Genomic DNA, 20,922 nt, shown 5'->3' with positions numbered 1-20,922 from the left:
ACCACTGGGAGAGGAGGCAGGGGGGTTAGATCAGAACAATACTTCGCCAAGGCACTTCATCCTTTGTAACGCCTCAAACCGAATAGAAAGATATTTTTTTTGAACTTGTGTCATTCCTCTGCTGTCGGTAAACCTCTTAAGCCTGTTGACTGATGATGCCTTGCCTCATTGATGGTGGTATGCGTGGAGCACCGTGACCGAGGGGAGGAGCTCCGAGGACCTTTGCCACTTCAGTTTGCAAAGCAGATGTAGGAAACCTAAACACTGCAGCGCTGTGTGAGCTGCAGCAATACTGGCAGTGCTGCTTGACTTCTGCTTGTTTTCATGACAAGAAACCATCAGCCAAAACCCCTCTCCATCTGGGGCTCAGATATGCCAACAAATACTCTGTGATCACTGCTGTGGCTTGAGCGTGGTAGGGCTTGGCTTAGCACCTGGGTAAGGCTGGTGTCGGGATGGAAGCAGGTTGTGGGCAGGGCTGGGAATAAGCAAGGTCAGGGACCAAAGAAGTACAAATGCAGTAATTTCAGGGGCTAGGCAGGGGTGAAGGAGCTAGGCTGTGATGTGGAACTTAAGAAGTTGCAGCATGCCGGAGCAAACATCAAAGCCTGGAGTCTGGGGTGAGGCAGAGGCCGGGCTCGATCTCGGCACCAGAGTGCAGGAAGGCAGGGAAAGGAGCCTGGCTGGGAACGAGTCCTCAGGTGTCAGAAAACAGGATCATGGATAAAGGCTAGAAATTGAGGCATGGCACAAAGTTTTAGGAACACTGCTCCCAGAAAACCTACTGCGTTCTGGCTGTTTTGCTGAATGTGGGGTTTCTGCCCTTCCTGCCAGCACGGTGGGCGACCCCTTTCAGTTTAGCCTTGGTGTGAGTGCAGGACTTCAAACTTGGATTCCCAGATGGCTGGCTCCAGTGAGATTAGTGACTTGCAATGTCTCGTGTAAGGTGGAAATTTCAGAAAGAACAGAGCTGCAAGATTTGTACGTGCAAAAATTCATTTATAATTTTTTTGAACTGTGGCAAATTTTGTTGAAATATTTGGGTTTAATTCTTGGTGGGTGTATGGAAGATGAGGAAGTGGCCTGATGTTCCTTTAGTTTGACTTAATGCTTTACACAGCTCAGATATTTTTCCCAGTGCTTTGCACAGTAGCCTCTGGTCATAGGAAATGCATAATCATTTCATTTAATTTGGTTTTCCATCCCTGAAACTTCTGTTACTTAATTGTTGTCCTTGGATGCTTATTTTATTTAACTTGGGGAGACATATGAGGTGCTTTGCTACAATTGTGTTTTGAAGACTAGATGATGATTTGATGTATGGACTTGAAAATCTTATGGGGTTTTGCATGAGATTACCTTAAAAACAGCCTCTCTGGTATGTCAAATGGAATCTGAGAAGCATTTCTAAGTTAAATACAGTAAAATGAATTGAGGGGAAGAAAACCAGCTCTTACTTTCTTTTTTCCGCCTCCACCCAACACCATTCTTCCTAGCACCCTAGGAGGAGCCTATTCATATATAAAGCTTCATTCTTCTTGCAGGACTGGTATTTAGTTATATCCTTATGTATCATGTTGGCAAGTTGTGAAGGGGCATATCAAAACTTACAAGTTTTATTTACCTTTTTTCTACCCCATGTGTTTGTCCTGCTTGTTTTTGGTGGAGAAAGCACAAAATGTAACACAGGGTGGAGTGGGGAAGGGAAATGGTGCTAAGGGAAAATGTAGTGCTTGACTTCATAAAATTTACTTTTCATTGTAGAGCTCATATTTTTGATATTTTGTGTAACACGGAATTTGGATTCTCCTTTTACTTTTTTCAGTGTTCCTCTAGTCTCGCTAGGTTGTGGAAAAGTGCTGTTTATTGCAGTCATGGGCAATGATAGCAGACTTCTTGGGCCTCCATGCACACTGCAAAATAATAAGGTTAGATTGGTAGGAAATGCTGTAGGAAATTTTAGTAAGTTTTACAAAGAGAATTGCCAATCCACTCATTTCTTAAGTATGGAGACAAGTAGTTGATAGGACTGCTACATGTTGTACCCTCCTTCCCTTCCTTCCCCCCACCCCCTTCTGGCTTACCGATAACTCCGATTCTCTTGAAAAATTTCTTCCTTCCCCACCCAACAAATGCTTTATAGCTGACAAGCATAAGCCATTTCCTAACCTTATCCTCTTTCTACGGAGGTCGTAAAAATTGCTAATGCAAATGATGTTGCCTTCTGTTGTGTGATTCTAGAAGGAAGCGGATCACTGCAATTTATGGGGTACTTACCCTTTTCGGTACATGATGAATGGCTCACTTCAAATGATGTTTCCTCATTGATTTCCTACTATTTATCACCAGAAACGACAGAGCAGGAAGAAGAGCGTTTAAACGTGAAGTTGATTTTGAAGATGACATACGTTTCACTACAGTGTGAAGTCATGGCAATATAGCGTTTGCTGTAGCATAGGAGGAAAATACATGAAGTCAGATCTTCAAATTTCTCTTCAGATTACATATATCTAAACCCAAATTTTGCTGGTGTCTTAGCTTACTTGCCTGCTCAGTGGTGGGGAGAGAGAGGTACTTTGTGTAGATGTTTTCATCACACTTTGTTCTTGAAATAAGAGCATAAGATATTTATGTCAAGTTAGTCACTTTTTCTACATTGTCATGCTATTTGGGATAGCGACATTTAATTCAAAGAAAATCTATGTGCATGTAAATTCTGAAAGACATTTAGCAACTGACTCTGAAATAGTTTTCTATGTTGCTGATTTCTGTGGCTCTATAGCAGTACATGATGAGTTAGAAGAATCCTTAATCTGTTCCATTTTCTGTCTGTTTTGGTTGGCTTGACTTCAAAATGGAAACTGTTTTTTAGCTTCCACACTGGTTTGTAAGGTGTTTTTCTCTGTTTCTTCTAGTTAATTATTTTATTAATTTCTTCCAGTTAATTACTGGGCAAGACCACACATGAGAAAGCTAAATCAGGGGTAGATATAATCCCTCAAAATATAGTTGTTTTTAAATTAGCGAGAGTAGAAAATTGAGATGTTTCCTTGCAAACTAGGATAGCTTGTTCCAATTTAGAACCGTATTGCAATTTTGCTGCTTGTAAGATTATCTTCAATTTCGTTGACGTGACACAGTCTTTGAATGCTTGAGTTACAGCTCTGCAATAAGTAAAATTATTTAATCTTGAAGTGCTAGTGTCTAAACTTGTTTGCATTCATCATTTTCACGGAATCCAATGGTGGATAACTTGCTAGCAAAAATGAGGCTATTTTATTGATTAGAAAAAATAAGGTGTTTCAAAATTCACTTGGATAGCTACTGTTGCAAATTGGTTTAATTTTAAATAGTATAAACTGAATAATAACTGAACTTGTAATAATTTTAACTTTCACTATGTAACAGCATAGCCACCAGTTATTTTATTGCATTATTCATGTGCTTCTGTGGAGATGTGATGTTTTTTTTTTTAAAAAAAAAGAAACAAGCTCTCTTTTTGTCACAAATCAAATCTTTTTCAAGTCCAAACAATAAATTTATTGTTTTACTGTTTTGTGCTTACTGATTTTTAGTTTAAAATCATATTGTAGACAATGCGGGTGATGAATAAACTTTGCAGACTATAAAGTCTGCTTCTGCCATTTCTTTCTCTGAAAACTGTTTTGTATAAATCTGTGAACAGTCTACCAGGCTGCATAGAGATGACTGGAAAAAAAATATTCTTGTTGTTCACTTCCCTTTCTAAGTGTTATGGAACTGGTCTTCAAATACTTGTAGTGCAGACCCACAGCCATGTAGTAAGGAGAGAAGAAAAAATCAGATATTATCATAGCTCTTTACTGATATTTGCTCTGAAATGGGCTTATGAAATGGGCTATGAAAACTAAAACTAAACTAAAAGGCCCTTTTGTGTAAAGCCATTGCTTTCCAGAATTAATATTACCAAGCGTGTCATGCTTAACTTCACCTGCTTTTTCCTGTCCAGCTGTAGTTACTTGTGAAAGAAGGGCTCTGAGATTTGTGTGAGGACACCTCACACAAAACAGTAACAATAAAAAAAAGTTACCAGCCTTGCAGAACATTGGATTATGTTTAATTCACTTACTGGGGTGAATGTTGCCCTATAAAGGGTTACATCAATTCCCACAGCGTTCAAGTGGAGCCACTACAGTTAGTGACTAATCTACCATCTCTTTGGACAGTGATCCTAACTGGGCGGATGCTGAGTAGTGTATGATTTTATGAAGAGTAATTGCAGCTTTACATCTGTGCAGTGCTGTGACTTAACGGATAATTGAAAACATACTTTCAGAACTCAAAAATACCGTCAGACTTGCTAGAAGGCAAGGAATTAAGTATATATTTATATTGTTACTTTATCCTTCCGCATACCCAGGGGTAGAAAAAGCAAAGGAAAAATGGTTTCTTCTGCTGTACTTCATTTCCATGAAAAACAACCATAATTCATTTCAACATATCTGCTTTTATTTGTAACTTTGTGTTTGGTGTACAGGCTTGAGTGGCAGAGAACAAAATGTACTTTTTGAAGATAAGAAATGTTTTAAATGTTCATGATGAGAACAGCGTGCACTGAACAAGCACAAATCATTCAGACACCTCTTTAAATTTCAGACGTTGAATTTAAGTGACTTAAAATTGGGCTGAAGTAACAATATAAAAATACACAGATTATTTTTTTTTATAAATGCAGCTTCTATAATTGATATTCTTATCGTACACCAAGCAGCTGCTGATGGCAAGTCTCTAAGTGACTGGTTCAAAATCTGAACCTAATAGTATTTTGGGATGAACTGTTCCCAGTCCTTGCTCTTTGAAACCAGTCTTGTGTCTGACAATGGTAGAAACATCCGTGCTTAGTCTCTTAGTATCTTTTACCTCTTTATTACCTACTTTACATTGCTAATATATGAACATGAGAACTGAGTGTCACATAACAAAAAATCTGATGTAGGTTCTTGAAGAATTTTGGCGATGCTACCAATTTCTTTTAAGACCTTTGCAGTAACTTTTGACAAAGATTTGTGGAAATGTAGACCTTGTTAAAAAATATCTCCCTGAATTATTAAAAATATGTACAGCTAATAGCACAGAGGCAAAATTCTTGTGGAGCTTTGGATTAGATGGACCCTTTTCCTTGTTCAAATAATTTATACTAATGAATTATAAATTAGTAGCTTAGAGAACTTCCAGTAACATTTTTTTCTTCGCTGCTTGTCTTCTAGGTAATAGGTAAGAGAGAGAACTCCTGTGAGGAATCATGTCCTCATTGTCAGTAATTTTACCAGGTTTTTTTATTTTTGTTGAGAGAAGAATTAAAAGGATGATTTAACAAGGCTGTGCTATCTATAAATACCATTATAGTTCACTGCTGGTTCTGGTTCAAAGTCTTTTGTTACTCTAGCCTAAAAAACATTTATTTTTTCCTTGAAGCTGAAAGCTTGAACAGAGGATTCTGTTGTAAATGAGAATTACTTACTGCTTTGAGTTCCAAGAAGGATGTGTTTTGCTAGCTGTGTGCCACCGAGAAGAGCACTCAACTGTTGTTCCTTTCGAAGGTGCCAAGTTATGTATTTTCAGAAGATGCAGCTCTATCTGCGTGCAAAAAGTCAGAGGAACTGCAATAGTGTGCTTCTCTCTGGCTTGTACCTCACTTCCTACTACAATTAAATATTGAATAAAGATTTTACTGTTTTTTTGTTTGTTTGTTTATCCTACATCTTGTTTTTTCTCTGTAGTTTTCTGTTGTATCTGAAGCAAGTTTTAGTTGTTTATTGTTTTGTAGCTACTAGTTTCCCAACATTTTTCTCTTCCTTTTTATTTTTTATTTTTTTTTGGTGAAAGGGCAAAACTTTGGGCATATAGATGAATTGGTGAAGAAGAAAAGTTGCACGTTGTGTCATGAAACTTATTCATCACTGTCACTCATCTCCAGGACAGAAATGCATGCTGCTTCCAAAAACAGAAACTGACAAGCATTTTTGTATTTAGCACGCAGATGTTTGACTTATTTCTGGGCACCAGAGCTGTAATCATGCACTCTATAAATTCTCTGCTTGGATGAAGTTCAAAACAGCTTGTTTGTCAGTGTAGCAAGGGAGAGTTCCTTCTTTCTGTGGAGGAAAAGAGTTTATGGTGTCCGACAGATGACTGACTGGTTGAGAAACCACTCAGAGGGTCAATATAGAGAAAACATTGATTATAATACTGTTATATATCTATATATTTTTTGGTACTCTAGAAGTCATGCATCTTTGAGCTGGGTCTTTTCTGCTGGAGTCAGCTTTCTCTTTCATGTTCTTCAGGAGGCTGTGGTACCATTGCATTGAGGGCCAGCTCCGGATCATGGTGTAGGTAGGACTACACATTCCTCTATCTGCTACTCAAGCATCAGGAGGGGAAAAAGCACTTGATTGGGTCTTGATGCTGTAAATGATGGCTTTCTCAGAAACCTTAAAGAACGAAGGAAATTTTCTGCCAGTAGGATTTTTCTTCACTGGAATTACTTCATTGACCAACTGCCCTTTGGTTTCCTCTTGCATGCTGTAATGATGAAGACAGTACTTCACTGTGTTATATGGAGATATTCTGACCAGTCTGGCTCTGCAAGCAATTGTACAGCACTGGGGGTGGTGTTCTGCTTGGTCCATCTCATGCCATACCTAAATGCTCCTGGTTAAAAATGGTTGTGCCATGCCTTGGCTTATTTTACACCAAGGAAGCGTGATTGCTGCTGAGCTACTCTAGGCCAGGAGCACTGGCATTAATTGTCTTACATGTTTTCTAGCAGAAGGATCAAATTAGCAAATAATAGTGTACTCAACTGTACAGTACTTTTCCATCCAGATGAACTATTACATATATCCCTAGCACAACCCTGAAATTATTGTCCTACCAAGTATCATGGCACTTGTTTATGAGGCAAATGGTCCTCATCTTTCCAAACAGATTCCTCGTTCCTAGTGAAGAACACCTTGCATCTGAACTCCGCCAGCTGATGAGTAAGTGCCCAGGAAGCACTTAGCATGGAGAGGGAAATGTTTTGTACTTGCTGTTGTGACAGCTACTGCCAGCAAAAACCACCCACAGTTCTGTGCTCCCTTAATTTCATCTGAATGAATGCGCGTCTCCTGAACAGAACATGTTCTGTTTAATGTATAGGGGGGAACCACTAGTAACCACTAGTACCTGCCTTTCTTTTAGAGTAGCCATTTGCTGTAAGAAATTTCATGTCTCCATGCTGCCTAGGATCAAACAGAAAAAGCATGAGCATATTTTTCTTAATGATGTCTCTTCAGCAGTGCACTGTGAAGGTACCCACAGTTGACTTTAGAAAAAGGGTGGTCTTTGAAAGGCACCAAAAAGCTGCACGTGAGCTGGCTGGTCCCCTTTGCAGAATGACCTCCTGTGGAGCTGTGTTCTGGTGGACAGCTGGGTCTCCTGAGGACAGCCAGATCTGTTTTTCTGAGGGGGGCTTTTTTGCTAAATAAGTAATGGGAAAATTGAGCGTGTGATCTGAGGAAGAGAAGTTTGAACGAGGTTTTGATTTCTTGGAATTTGCAGGAATTTCTCATAAGACTGGTAAGAGTGTGTTTTCCTGGGGACTCCCTGCTCTGCTGTGTGAGATGGCTATGGAAAGATCTGGGAGATAAGTATCTAGGGAGCAGTACAGCTGCAGTAGAGAGATTGCTGCAAGCAGAGACACCAACCAAAACAGCAAGCAGGGATTTGTTTTTCTTTCTGGTTTATGGTACCTACGGGCTCTGGACTTGTTGTCAGGAAATTAGTCTTACTAATTTGAGGAAAATATGTAACTAATAGTTTGTAATTGTTTGAGAGCTATTTACTACCAATCATGATTTCGTTCCTGTTCTTGTTTGTTCTTATTTCATGGCTATACCCAAGAATAAAAGTGCTTTGAAATCTGCTCTGTTTTTCGCAGTTCTGCATGCTTTCAGCTTTGGTATGCTTTGACTGGAAGCGAGAAGATAATAAAACAATAATAACAAAGTTTGGGGATTTTTTTTTTCTTCCCAGTCTTGAATTAACAGGAGTATCAACATCTGTGACCGCTGTAGCAGTAATTCTGACAGGACCCTGACAAAGTGCTTCAACAAGCAGGAGTGAGGTGACATTGATCCTGATTCTGCCTCGTTGGAGATTTGCCACTGGTGTAGTTGACCACACAGTTAGATCCCACATTTCCTCCTTTAAGTGATTCTGAACACTTGCATTCTCGTAAAATACCAGTGAAGAGACACGGAGATCTTTCTCTGGGTTGTGGCCTACAATCTTCTCTGCAGAAAGAACACGCGGTTTCTTACTCTTGCTCTGACATAAACATTATTTAGCTTACAGACTGCTCCAGCCTGGTTGGTGTCCCCTAAAATTTCATGCAATTTATGGAAAGGACACTGTATTTACTTTTTGGGCAGCTCATTTTACTGAATTGATTTTATACATCAGAGGGAAAAACGCTAGCTCGATTTTCTGGTGTAACTGAGTGAAAGAAGAGTGCATGGGGAACTGGTCAGGGTCAGAGAGCATGCACAGTTATTTTTATGGGGGGTAAGTCCTAAAATAAGCAGTCAAGGACAGAGTGGCATAGATAAACCAAGGGGTTATTGAGTTCCTGTATCTTGAATGAAACTGTCTTTCTTGCCTTTTCCCAGTGGGAGACAGCACAGGCTCCAGTAGGCTTTTGCTTTGGTGATTGCATTTGTGAGGCAGAGGTCTGTACAGATTGTGCCCTGATTTATGTTTAAAATAGGTCACCAAGAACTGTGTCAGACTTCCCTGGCTGGGAGCGGTTCCCAGAGTGCCATGCCCTGGTCCTCTCTGACCTGGACTCGTATCCTCCATGGCCAGCAGTTGTCAAAGAATCAGAGCTTTAGAAGGAATGAATAACACCGTTTTCCCCTTTTCTGTGACTGCAGAAAAGAATTAAATGGACATATAATTATACCCAAGTCTTTTTCTGGGGAAGGTGTGGGGTATGAATGGACAGGAACTACAGGATAAGCTAAATATATGTAATGCGTATATAACACAAGTATATACTCATATTGAGAAAAATGGCATTTTGCCTGTTAAGTGCATGGTTTTGAGAAGTATGCACAATTATCATCTTTACGTAAGGATATCTCTGGTGGATTGCACCAAAGCAGCATCCTCAAAGATATGTTGCTAGGGTAGAGTTTGGTTTGGTCTGTAGCATATAGTGTCCTCCTTTAAGAAGGCATTTTTTATTGGTTTCCACTGGAAAACTGAAGTTCCTCACGATTTTCACAATTAAATACATTAGAACTTGGGGGACGTAGGGAAGAGGAGGTGATTGAAACTGTTTTGCGAGAAATACTGTTTTATTTCTATTAGTTAGGAATACTTAGCAGGCGCATCCATGATTGAGAGAGAAGGAAAGGAGACCTGGGTGTATGATCCTGCGCACAAAGAAGAGTGCAGATGGAAGCTTCAGTTCAGAAAGCATAGTATGTCTAAAACTTTCTCCTCTAAAATTTCTCTCCCTTCATTGTGTAATAATGCTAACTCTGTCTTTACAATTTGTCTGGATTTTAAATCAGATCAGCGTAATTAGCTAACTTTACTTATTAGCTTGAGCTGACTCTGGCTGTACAATGGTTGAATTGGTTGCCATTATATTTGTTTAACTGCTGTAAAGTAAGTTTCTAACAATGGGTTCCTACACTTAAATAGCACTGTCAGGCACTGGTGCCCTATCAATCATTCGGACCTTTCCCTCCTGCTGTCTGCTCTGATAGACAGTTCTGCTGATGGGGATGCTCTGGAAGAAGAGATCAGGAAGAAGGGATGATGGATAAAGACCATCTCCTGTCTTGAGAGGAAATCAGAAAAATCCTTTCTTTCACTATCAACAAGCTGCTTTGTCAAGGTGTCAGAAGATTAATTATGCTCATGCAAGGAGCGAGGACAACTTTTTCCCCTCTCTCGTTTTGGTGTAATAGGATGGCATTCTGAACCGTGACAGAAAAATGCAAAGGAAGAGGCTTAAGAGATTTCAGTGCTGTAACATTACTGTCCTGTAAGCATTTGTAAGGCTCTTAGGCATACATCCACAATGCTGTGAGGTTCTGCTAGTAACTGACTGATCAAAGTATTTGTTTCAAGTGTAGTACTGACTTGATCCCATGAAACATAAGGTGCCAGCCACTGTTGAAGTCTGTCAACATTGTGGGTTTTTAGGTTTTATGAAGATCAAGCTTTCAGTGAAGAGATGTGGAAAACATTTCCATAGCAGAACCATGAATGCGAAAGCATGAAACTGAGCATTAGTTTCCAAATCTTATAAATCTTCAGGAACAGGGAAAATCTCCAATAAGTGCTTGTGGAGCATTTTTTTTATTGGAGCTGTGGACCTCTGTTTAATAATTTATTTTATCCATTGCCTTTTTTTATGTTTTAAATAAACTAAGTGTATACTATAATAAAAAAATGAATGATCTCACATTTTAAGTTAATCTCTTGGCAGATGAATATAATGTGTTAATTTGAATTCTGAACTGAATAGGTTTAAGTAAAAAAAAAAAAAATCAGAGACTTGGCAAAAACACTCTTTAAAATGTGAGGCTGTTTTGACTATGCCACTTGAAATGTTAAGCAAGTCTTCAAAAGAACTCTTTAAATGTTGCACAAACTATGTCAGTGAGAGGACTCCATCAGTCTGGCGTGATCAGCGACTTAGTCCTGTGCTCAGAAGGAGAGTGTTTTTTTGATCTGTCGATTTTATTTTTCTCTTGGAAGGGTTAAGTCTTGAACTAATAAAAGGGAACTGGAGATTTAAAGAGCCATATCACTTTTTTTGTTGTGCATCTCTGGAATAGTTTTTTTTCTGGTTTTGATGTTTGCCATAGTATACTTTGAATATTGATTTATTTTTTTTTAATTTTTGGTGCAGCTTTCCTTCAAATTAATATCACTTTAAAATTGTTGACCTCTAGTACACTGTAGTTGAAATAGTAACAAGACCAAACATTTTAAACATGGATGTGCCTGACCTTGAAATGCTGCTGATAAAAGCTAATGCTGTTAAATTGCATGCCAAATTAACCCTCATTTCCAAATGCTTTGTGTGTGCGTTTCCTGTAGGATAGGCTTTGATCCTACAAAGTAACACTTCTTTTACAATCAGTTATTTTTTAATGAAGGAAAATCAATGAACAAGTTTCAATGCCTGATTTCAGTGGCAGTGAAATGACATTTTTTCTTTTGTGTCCCTCTGCCACTCTGCTTTGTCTACTGTATCAAATGCCTGACGTGAATAATTGCCTCAGTGAGGAGGTAACACTTAATTTTGGCTTCAACCTTTATTTTTACATGTTGAAACCTCATTAGGGATTACAAGGTCATGTGAGAAAGGCACAGGAAACTGGATAACGGGATGGACAGGGAATAACTTTTTGAAGAAGCTTTTTTAAAAAAAGTTTTACCGAGTCTCTTAGCATCAGTAGAAATGTGGGTTTTGTCTGGTTTGAGAGAACGTTGCTTGCCTCACACTTTATTTTTATTTATTTATTTATTTATTTATTTATTTATTTTCTTGAAATATCCAATTTCATATCATTTTCTCAGGTATCCATTTTGGAGCACGAACTGTATTGCTTTGCGTTTGTTTTAAATTCAGAAGTTACTTTGCAGGGGCATCTGCCTGCACAATCTGCTTTTTATCTGCATCTTCTGAGGAGTACGGACTTTGTATGGGGCTTAACAGGACGTAACGATGTGCCTTTCTGGCTTGGCGGGCCCGTGTGAGTAGCCTCGTGGTGTAAACTCCCACTGAAGTGGGGCAACAAGCATCCGCAGAGGTTGTTCTCATAGCAGTACTGACTTTTGCTAGTTTTTATCTGCTGAAGACGTCGTGTGTCTTCATTTTGAAATGAAAGTGTATCATCTTTTTATCCCCCGACAAATGAACCGCCGTCTGCATAAATTCATTTGAAGGGGACGTGATCTTCCTGTGTGAACTTTGGAGGGAAGCACTCACAGGCCATAAAGTGAATCACCCGTCTCCCCGGGCTCGAGCTGAAACCTCGGCCTGTCTCCCTGACATCTCCTCGAGGACGTTCAGCTGCCAGCTTGAGCTCGGCCTGATGAAAGCGCTTGGTGTCCATCCCTCCCTCACAGAGAGCCTTAGTCCCCGAAGTCCCTCGTGGGGTGGTTTTGTTTTTTCATTTGGGGAGGGAACACAGGTTTTCACCTCCTATCATTGCTACTTCAAGCTCTTGTTCGCTGGCCTGGCCAAATGGAGCCTAGTGCTTGCTCTGGGTGAAAATTGTTTTCTGAGCCCATCACTTTGATTGTGTTACCTTTTTTTTTTTTTTTTTGCATTCCTCTGTTGGCATTTTCTTGTCTTTATAGCATCGAACCTAAGCTCTTTATCTTTTCTTTCAAGGCCCTCAAATCCCTGAGGGTTTTTTCTCTCCATTATCTGCCCCTTGTCTCTCCTTGTTATTGAGATGTCAGCCCTGGGATCCATTCAGCCCTCAGTGCCTAATGGGGCAGACACAGCCGACCTTGATCTAGGGCCAGGCCAGCTCTGGGCTTGGATTTTGGCATTATCCAGCATAGTCCAGGGCCCTGTCCTATGTAGGCATAGGGGTGCTTGTGTTCCTCGTGTGCCCCCGTGTCTCCTGTGAAAGCTTTGGGCAGGAGCTGACCTTGAGGTCTGTGCAGCATCTTTCCTGGTATGCAAACTGAGGGCTCTGAGGTAATAGAAATAATTTTAAAAGTATATTTTTTACATACTTTGGTGTTGGATTCTGACCATTTTAGAGCCTCAGGGGTTGGGGAGGTGAGGAGAGTTAAGGCTGAATTTTCCCAAGGCTTTGCTTTGTTTGCTTGGCGTGTGTTTTGCGAGTGCTTAGAGAAGCACCCTCCTTCCATTTTCTGTAGGCGAACCGACCTTACTTCAGCGTACTAAACCTTGATGCACGACTCTCCCTGTGAGCCCATGTGGCTTTCAGCCCATTTCTGAAGACCCTGATTGTTCCTCCAGGAAAATCCAGAGGCCAGGCTCTGAACTGGTGCTGGATCGTGGGGGTTTTACAGCAGCACGAGTGGAAGCAAGGGGGAGGCCTCCCTTTCCTCTGCAGAGCAGATGCTGCCCCTGAGGGAATGGGCTGACGATGGCGGCGCTGAAATGGTGGCTGGAAGGGGTGTCTGGGGGGTCCGTCCAGCTCCTGCCTTCAGGACCATCACCAGTGCTTGTGTTAAAATGCTAGAGGAAGAGTTAAAAGGGTTATGCTAGAGGAGGAGATAAAAGGGTGGTGGGGTACACCCGAAGGTACCGTTGTATTATAACTGAAGGAACCTCAGGAAAATGCTAGTAGGGAGAGGAATTTTCTGAGAATGTAAGAGAAAATGAATTCTGCTGAAGTGACCTCTTCTTCACCTCTTCCTGGATTTTGAAAAGCCTGTGTTCCCTGAGCCGTCCACACAAACACTTACCCAAATAATGAAAAATCCAAGTGCACATGCTCCAAGGGACAGTTAAGCATTGCTGCTATTATGTTAGAGGGCAGTAGTTCCTAAGGATTTTTTTTTTTCCATTTTAATAACTTTAAAATGCTCTCAGTCTGCAGAAGGAAAATGTATAACCCTAAATAACTAACTAGAAGCTTTCTGAAGCTAAGAACTTCAGTGCTTCTCTCCCTTTGCATGTGTTTTCCTGTGACTAAGGGTTTTGTTGAAACCTAAAAAAATATTTAGAAAGGGATAAAGTATCTGCTCTTGGTAAGTCCTGTACTTTTCTGTACAAGTACAAGGCAATTGAAGATGCTGTTTTTTCTTTTGAAAATTAGGTCTCCAGCAGACAAAATGTGAGTGTCAAAAGAGAGTGTTCTGGAAAGGAAGTGAACTTGGAAAAAATGGGCAACTGAATAGGAGTTATTTATTTTTAACCTTTCTTTTAGCACAGAGTATTATTGTTACGCTTGCTGATCCAGTTGCTTCGATGTCATTGCAGAACATTTTTTTTCTTCCCATATTCATGGAGGAGTAATCTGCAACATCTTCTTGGTATCTGGCATTAGATAAGACACTCACATCTCTGCCTTCCTAATGAGAATATTTCCATACATTTTTTCTTACAGTTTTGGAAAAATAAGAACAAGCATATTTCCTGCTTTGGTAGATGATTGGGTGTGAGTGGGTGGCACCTCTCAATAAAATCTCCGTTTCACTGCTGTCCCTGTCGTGTCTTTTTGTATTTATCGGGGAGGAATCCCTGAGCGCAGGCTTGTTTTCTGTGCAAACACTGGGAGAATGTGGGGACCAACAAGGTTGAGCTGACCCTACGTGCTGGCCTGTTCCCTGCCACTGACTGACATGTTTCAAAGGTTAAACTAACTGCGGATGAAATGTAATCAGTAGTGCACTGGATCCTTTCCAGATCACACTGGAGGGGTGCAATAACCAGCACTGTTAGCTCTGGGAGAGCAAGAGAGACAGAGGTCATTACCTGTATGCGTCTGAGTGTGAGGAACCCACTGCCTTTCCTGCTACCTCCCACGTATGTTTATTTAAATCTTATCTGGAATTGTTATCCTGCTGGCCCCTGGTTTTCCAAAAAGAAAAATGGCTGTTTATTCCTCATACACTGTAATTTTCATCTTTCTGTTGATTTCTCAGGGTTTCCCAAAGATCTCAAACCTTGTCATTAGATGAGATCTGGATTGGTACTCAGGGAGCAGAAAAAACTGCAAGAAAGAGTTGGTGCTTTCTCAGATGGTGGCCAAAATAGGCCAGGGTAAACCAGACGATACTCTAAAGAAAGAGCTGCACTGCATCAGCAGAGGAAAGATGATCTTAGTACGGTTTCCTTCTTTCTGTAGCTGGGAAAAGAGCTGGTCTGGTGGGAAACTGGCGAGGGACAGAGAGCAAGCATGGGACGAGGAGGTGGAACAGAAGCAACGAAGTAAAGATAGCATCTCTGAGAATTGATTTCCTGTTTCTTTCTATCCTCAACTATGCATTTTCCCCAACTCCATCTCCCATTGGTGGAATACATTTGGTCCTTTGCATTCAGATCTGTGGCAGGAGTCTGCTCTCAGCATCAGATAAAAAGGCTTTCTGGAAGGCACCAGAAGCGTGCAGCATATGGTGGGGAAGTACTGCTTATTGCCACGTTAGGGATTTCAGGGGTGACAGGCAGGGAAGCCAGTATTTTTCTCCCTACTTAGCTTTTACACAACCTGTTCTCAGAAACTGCCTGTACAATAAGAACATAATAAGTAGGGAACAAAACATTGTCTTGCTTTTGAGTTCAGAGAAAAGGTTCCCACTCCACAAAGCATGTTGTTTCCCTTACAGACCTGTGTGTGGGTACGGCCTTGAAAGCCAGTACATACAGCAGCAATGGAGCCTTTTCCTGGGAAAGACAGGGGTGCAGATGAGGGATGTCCGCTTCACAGCAAGTCAGACGTAATAGACCTGTAGAGAGGATTAGGTTACTAAATGCCTTTGTATGTAGTTCTGATTGTTATGTTATAATTAACAGCTGGGAATATGAATGCCTTTTCTTTTCCAGGCTCTCTCTCTCCAGGTTTCTCAGTTGATGCATTTTGCAGTGGTTTCTAAAGAAGCCCTGACAAGAACCGAGGTTTGTACTGGTTTATAGGAAGGTAGTCTCTGTCCTGAGGAGTTCAGTGTAAGTTGGTTATAATGTCAGAAGAAAATGCTGTTATTCTCCTCATCCCACCTTTAGCAGACCCTTTTGGGATCGTAATCACAAGCAGAGAGAGCCCCTTATCAGTGTTTCCATCCACTGCTCCCCTCTTGTACTTCAGCAGTAGAATGATCTTTTCCTTATTTCTGAGTCTTCATGAGATCTCCTTTCTATTTCAGTGTGTGTGAGAACAAAATCTTAGTTTTCTTATGAAATTCTTTTTTGAAAAGCCTTTTCTTTGCTAGACTGATTTTTTTTTTTCTTTCTCTCCTTGCCATACCACTGCATATGTGGAAGAACTGAGCCTTTCCCAGTCCTGTGTCTCTCATCTAGACCTTTGTCTACACTAGATTTCTTTTTAATTGTTCAAAGAGCAATTTGTTTGATTTCTCCACCAACCTTAAAGTAAAATGCTTTGATATGTATTTTCAGAAACGCGCCTAGACTTCTGGCATGCCAAGCAGTGCCTGAATAGTGTGTGTATGGATGGTTTCTACTCTACTAGGATAACTATTCTCATGTCTGGTATTTGTAGCCCAAACTTTTGCTCAAGTGTATCGCTTCAGGGAGCTCTGTGAATGTCTTCATTTGGAGGGCTTTTCAGCAAAAGCAGTATTAATTTAAGACTGCAGTCAACAGTCCAGAGGATGTCGATCAGCATGGGTAGTGAAGATGGCCTGACCTGCTTATGGTTATCCTACCAGGTCTACAAGGGAACCCATTAATTTTGCAGTGTATGTGTGGGGCTTCCTTCCAGGGACCTTCTGCCAGCTCTGTTGACTGACCTTAGGAACGAGAAACTGATTCCCTCCACCTCCCAGATGTTCAGTCAGATGCCCAGAGCTGTGCCTGTGGCTGTCCCAGCTGAAGGGACACTGCTGAGTCAGGTGCTTGCCCCTATGTAAAAATAACTAGAATTCCTCAAAGAGATACGGACTTTTTAGCATTAGCGTTTTTAGGAAGATCTGGCCATACTGTGTGGCCATGAGGAACAGCGGTTAAGCAGCAAGTGTTTCTGTTTTTCTGGATTATCGTAGTGATGAGGGAACCCAGAGCAGCAAAACTTGAAGTAACCTTGCTTAGAAAAACTCATGGTAACTGAAATACGGCGACTGCTTGGATTAAGTGTCTGAGCATTTCTTCTAATACTCTGAGCTGATCGGCTTGCCCGTTTGCTTAGAGTACTCTGCCACTTTTGTCAGATACTTTAAAAAATCACTAATGGGGATCTGCCGCCTGTGACTGCCGGCCAAAGATCACGCTGTTGTCCTTCTGCAGTATAAAGGCTAACTGCACTGAAGTGGATCGTTTTATATGGTTACTGGCAGCATCCATCTTCGGATTCAGACTGGTTGATGGCTGTAAATACAGACGCTTCGGGTGACTCGATAGAAAGTGTTTCTCTATGTGATGATGGGCTGGTTCTCGGAGTTTCAGTTTATTTTCCTTCTCCTCAGTATAAAGGTTTAAGGCGAGCCTGGTGTATGACAGCATCTGGTGCTTCCCTCCATGTAGATTTATATGGCATGTACATATGCACATTATGGCTTCCAGTCATTTTTCTTTTAAAAATCTGCTTCCTTCTTTACAGCGTACCTTACAACTATTGCTGCCTTTTTCTTTCTGTGAATTCATGACATCGTGTTTGTGCCTGAGTGCCATGCTAGGTAAGAAGTTACCTCTAAAAGCATTATAACAGAAGAGAGGTTTCTGCTCTGTCAGTCTTCTGTGTCCCTGGTTGTGTCTGGAGCAAACACACGAGGAGTGGTGTGGTGATGTCCCAGAGCAGGACAGTTTGGGATCAGGGGAAAACCACTCTCCCACAACAACCATTGGATTACACTTCAGTTTGTCCCAATATAAGCGTGTTGGTACAAATGTCTTCAAAGGATGTCCTTATAGTATTACTAGATGTGTGTGTCTTTCCCCCCTCAGACATGTTTAATGCCTTTGTGCTTTTGCAAAGCCACCAGGTAACAGGTATTTGCAATTTATTTCTTTTAATGGGGTGCCTTTCACTGCGCTTTTGTAGCAGATCTCCTTGTCGATATGTACCGTAATTTGTATCTGGACACAGCCTTCATTTGGGCTTTGTGCTGTTCCTCTGCCAAGCTGTTTTTCAGAGTGTTTTCTCTGGACTTGTCACTGAGAAGAATCAGCTAACTGTGGATGCGTATGCTTGTGAAATCCCATCCCTACCGAAGCTAACAGGTTTAGTTGCTGTATGAGTGCAAAAGCAGAGTAGGTAATTTCATTGTGTGAAAGCAAGGCTCAGTTCCTCACTGTGTGCCAGGTTTCTGCGCGTCCTGCTGCCGACAGGAGATGCTCAAATAGCAAGACAAAATGTTCTGTGTGCCACAGCGTTCCTCTGAAATTTCTTCCAGCTCATAGATACTTTGTACCACATCAGTTCGCTCTCTAGGGAAGAAAGTAAAAGACCTATTTTTCCTTCGAGCATATAGAATGCTTTATTGTGTCCTGGATAAGACAAAATTGTGGCAAACTTTCCAATTTTAGCCTGGAAACTTTTCTCTCTCTATTGCCTGTCCTTACAGGCTTCTACATCTCAATTTTGCACTTTGGTTCTAGTGATAGAAAATATACCCAGACCTGCTTCAGAATAAAAATCCTTTGAATGCTCAGCTTCTGATAAGGAATGTAATTGAATTCTTTTCTTTCCTGTGTTGAGAGTGTGCAAGTGAGATATATATGTGTGCAGCATGGAAGGAGGCTGGAAGGAGAGGGAGCCTTCTCATATAGTGACACGACAATATTTGCAGTACGTACCTTCTCTGCAGGAGATTTTTAAATAGAGATAAAACTAACAAACATGGTAGTCTTTTAACTGAAATCAGTGCAACAGATTTGAAAATCATTATTAGATGTCTAAAATGTCACAAAGATTCAGAGGCAAAGAGGCTCGTTTGTCTCTTAAATTATTTTGCATTGAGGAATGCATTATTTCAGGAGCTTCTCTAAGTCTCCGCACTGTCACAGCTTCATTGCTTCAAATGTCACTTCAAGTAGGAGTAGTTTTTATAACTACACAGTAAACCCAAGATGGCTTAATGGAAATGATTTCTTCATGTGTCAAAATGACCCCTTTGTTTCTCATTTTACTCTTTTGTTGCCTGCAGCTAATCTGCTTTTGGGTTATCAGATCCAAGCATCTTACAATGCTGACTCTAGCAGTGGTATTCAGCTGGAATGCCGCCTTTTGTTTACTGGTTTTACCAGGCCTCCAGTGCTTTCTTTGGTCATCTGGTGTCTCCACTAATGTGATTTGCACTCCCAGGCTCTGCAGGTAGTCATGGGCTTTTATAAGGGAATTAGACAGAGGCCTGCCACCCTGGTTGCTAATGAATCCACAGGGTTTTTTTTGTTTCTGTTTCGTTTCGATTTTCCAGCTTTTTTTTTCCTTTATTTTTTAAAATTATTATTATTATTATTATTTGGAGAACACTGTGATCTATTTGTGTTTGTTTTCTGGAGTTTTTCTCCCTTCTGCTCTCAGACTTCATTTTTTAATGTTAATTTACCTGGCTGCGGTGATGGTCATGTTGTAAATGAAGTACCAAATCCTATCGATCAAAATGTTCAAAATGTTTTTTTTTTTTTTTTTCAGGATTTATAAATAGAGGAAAAAAAATGCACAAACACTCAAAACTTTGTTATTACAATCAATAATACATAAAAGTTGTTCCTGCTGCCACTGGATGTTGTGCAGAGAGAACAACCTCACCTTCCTTCAGGAATTTTTTTTTCTGTTAAAATAGCAGATGTTGGCATGCGTAGGGAAGTTGAAGAGTTTTACTAATTGTGCTGCAGCTGGAACTGCAAATTCTGCAAGCACTCCAGAGGTAGATGCAAGTTGAGAAACCCCATCGCTGCAGCCTTACCATTCTGAGCGAGTGAAGGACATAGTCAAGGAACTGTTGTATTACAGATGTTGCAGAAGCACACAGATCTGTAGTTATACCAGAGATATTTTTTTAACATGAAATATATATATACATATATATATATATGCTGTGAATATATGCACAAACATCTTGTACTTGTTTTCTAAAGTAGAGGAGAGCGTCAGGCTGTGAGGAGTTAAGCTGGGGAGTGTGTCAGATGCTGAGAAAGATGCCATTCATTCTATATCCACAGCCTCTTACTTAACTGTCCTTGCTGATTTGAGTGGGGACTAATAGAGTGATTAGGCTTTGTTTCAGGTTAGGCCTGCCATTTTGCTATGGCCAGTATTGGGCTTGCACGAAAACAAGCACAATGTCAATGTTTCTCAAGCTTCCCAGTAGTCTAATTAAAGACTCGACTGACAGTGGCAGGATCTGCATGTATTTATCTCTGTGTAAAATAGTTTTCATTTTCTTGTGTTATTTTAGAATGGAAGATACTGAAATCTGTGATAAAATCAAAACCTGAAAAGGATTTTGGAAATAAGCAGCCCCTTTCCAGGCCAAAGTAGATAATACTGAACCTGTTGTTACTTACCTCAGGAGCAAATCTATCTATTTATCCAAGTCTGAAGAATTTAGAGTGATAAGAGTTGTCTCACTGATACATGGCTTACAGGGTTGAGTCCTAAGAGTAGGAGAAAGCTTTAGAAAAACTAAAATACACAGGCACGTTTCGGCCCTTGCTCTGTGCTGTTCTGTGATCTTGATGCTATAATTGATCTGTGCTGTTGGAGGGGGGTGTATGTTTCATATATGTCTATCTTTATATTTTTAACACATTCACTGAATATCGGAGCGTTAATTTCTGTTGAAAGAATTGCAGTCATTTTGAGCTGGTGCTTCTGCTTCAGGAAACGTGTAGAAATTCAGGTGCAGGTTTTTTAATAATGGCCATATAAAGCAAGAATGTATCGACTGCGTTTTGCTGGGCTGACAGCAGCGCTGAAGGTCCTTGTGACCCAGAAGTCTGTGACCCATGAAATCTCCATTTTCCTTCTATTGGTTATGTATCTTGAAGTACAGGGGACTGAAAAATGCATGCTGCGTGACCTAACGCATTGATTATGTACGAATGGAAAGTTACTTTGAGCATATTGCTAAAAATGCATTTGATACAACTAAATTTAAGGGGTAGGATTAAATTATATTCTTAAGCGAATGTTCTGTCAGCGCAAATTCAGTAAGGCAGCAGCTGATATTTGCAGGCACGAAGGAGGTGCGCTATATTTTTATTCA

General features: G+C 40.5%; 1 protein-coding gene across 9 annotated transcripts in view; it reads left to right on the top strand.

Annotated features, from left to right (window-relative positions):
* Positions 1-20,922, top strand: part of GREB1L (GREB1 like retinoic acid receptor coactivator) — a 131,171-nt gene that overhangs the window by 30,667 nt on the left and 79,582 nt on the right. Inside the window, exon 1 of one of the 9 annotated variants that reach the window (XM_035316634.1) lies at positions 15,584-15,655. The exons of 7 other annotated variants lie outside the window; for them this stretch is intronic. The gene's annotated coding sequence lies outside the window, so the exon portion shown is untranslated. Of the gene's footprint in view, positions 1-15,583; positions 15,678-20,922 lie in introns of those variants that run through there. One more of the 9 variants, XM_035316633.1, reaches the window with a different exon arrangement.

This window comes from Oxyura jamaicensis, chromosome 2 (assembly GCF_011077185.1).
Source record: "Oxyura jamaicensis isolate SHBP4307 breed ruddy duck chromosome 2, BPBGC_Ojam_1.0, whole genome shotgun sequence".
In the NCBI taxonomy this organism is placed as follows: domain Eukaryota; kingdom Metazoa; phylum Chordata; class Aves; order Anseriformes; family Anatidae; genus Oxyura; species Oxyura jamaicensis.
The sequence above is the reverse complement of the archived record's forward strand: the minus strand, read 5'-3'. Positions and strand labels throughout refer to the sequence as shown.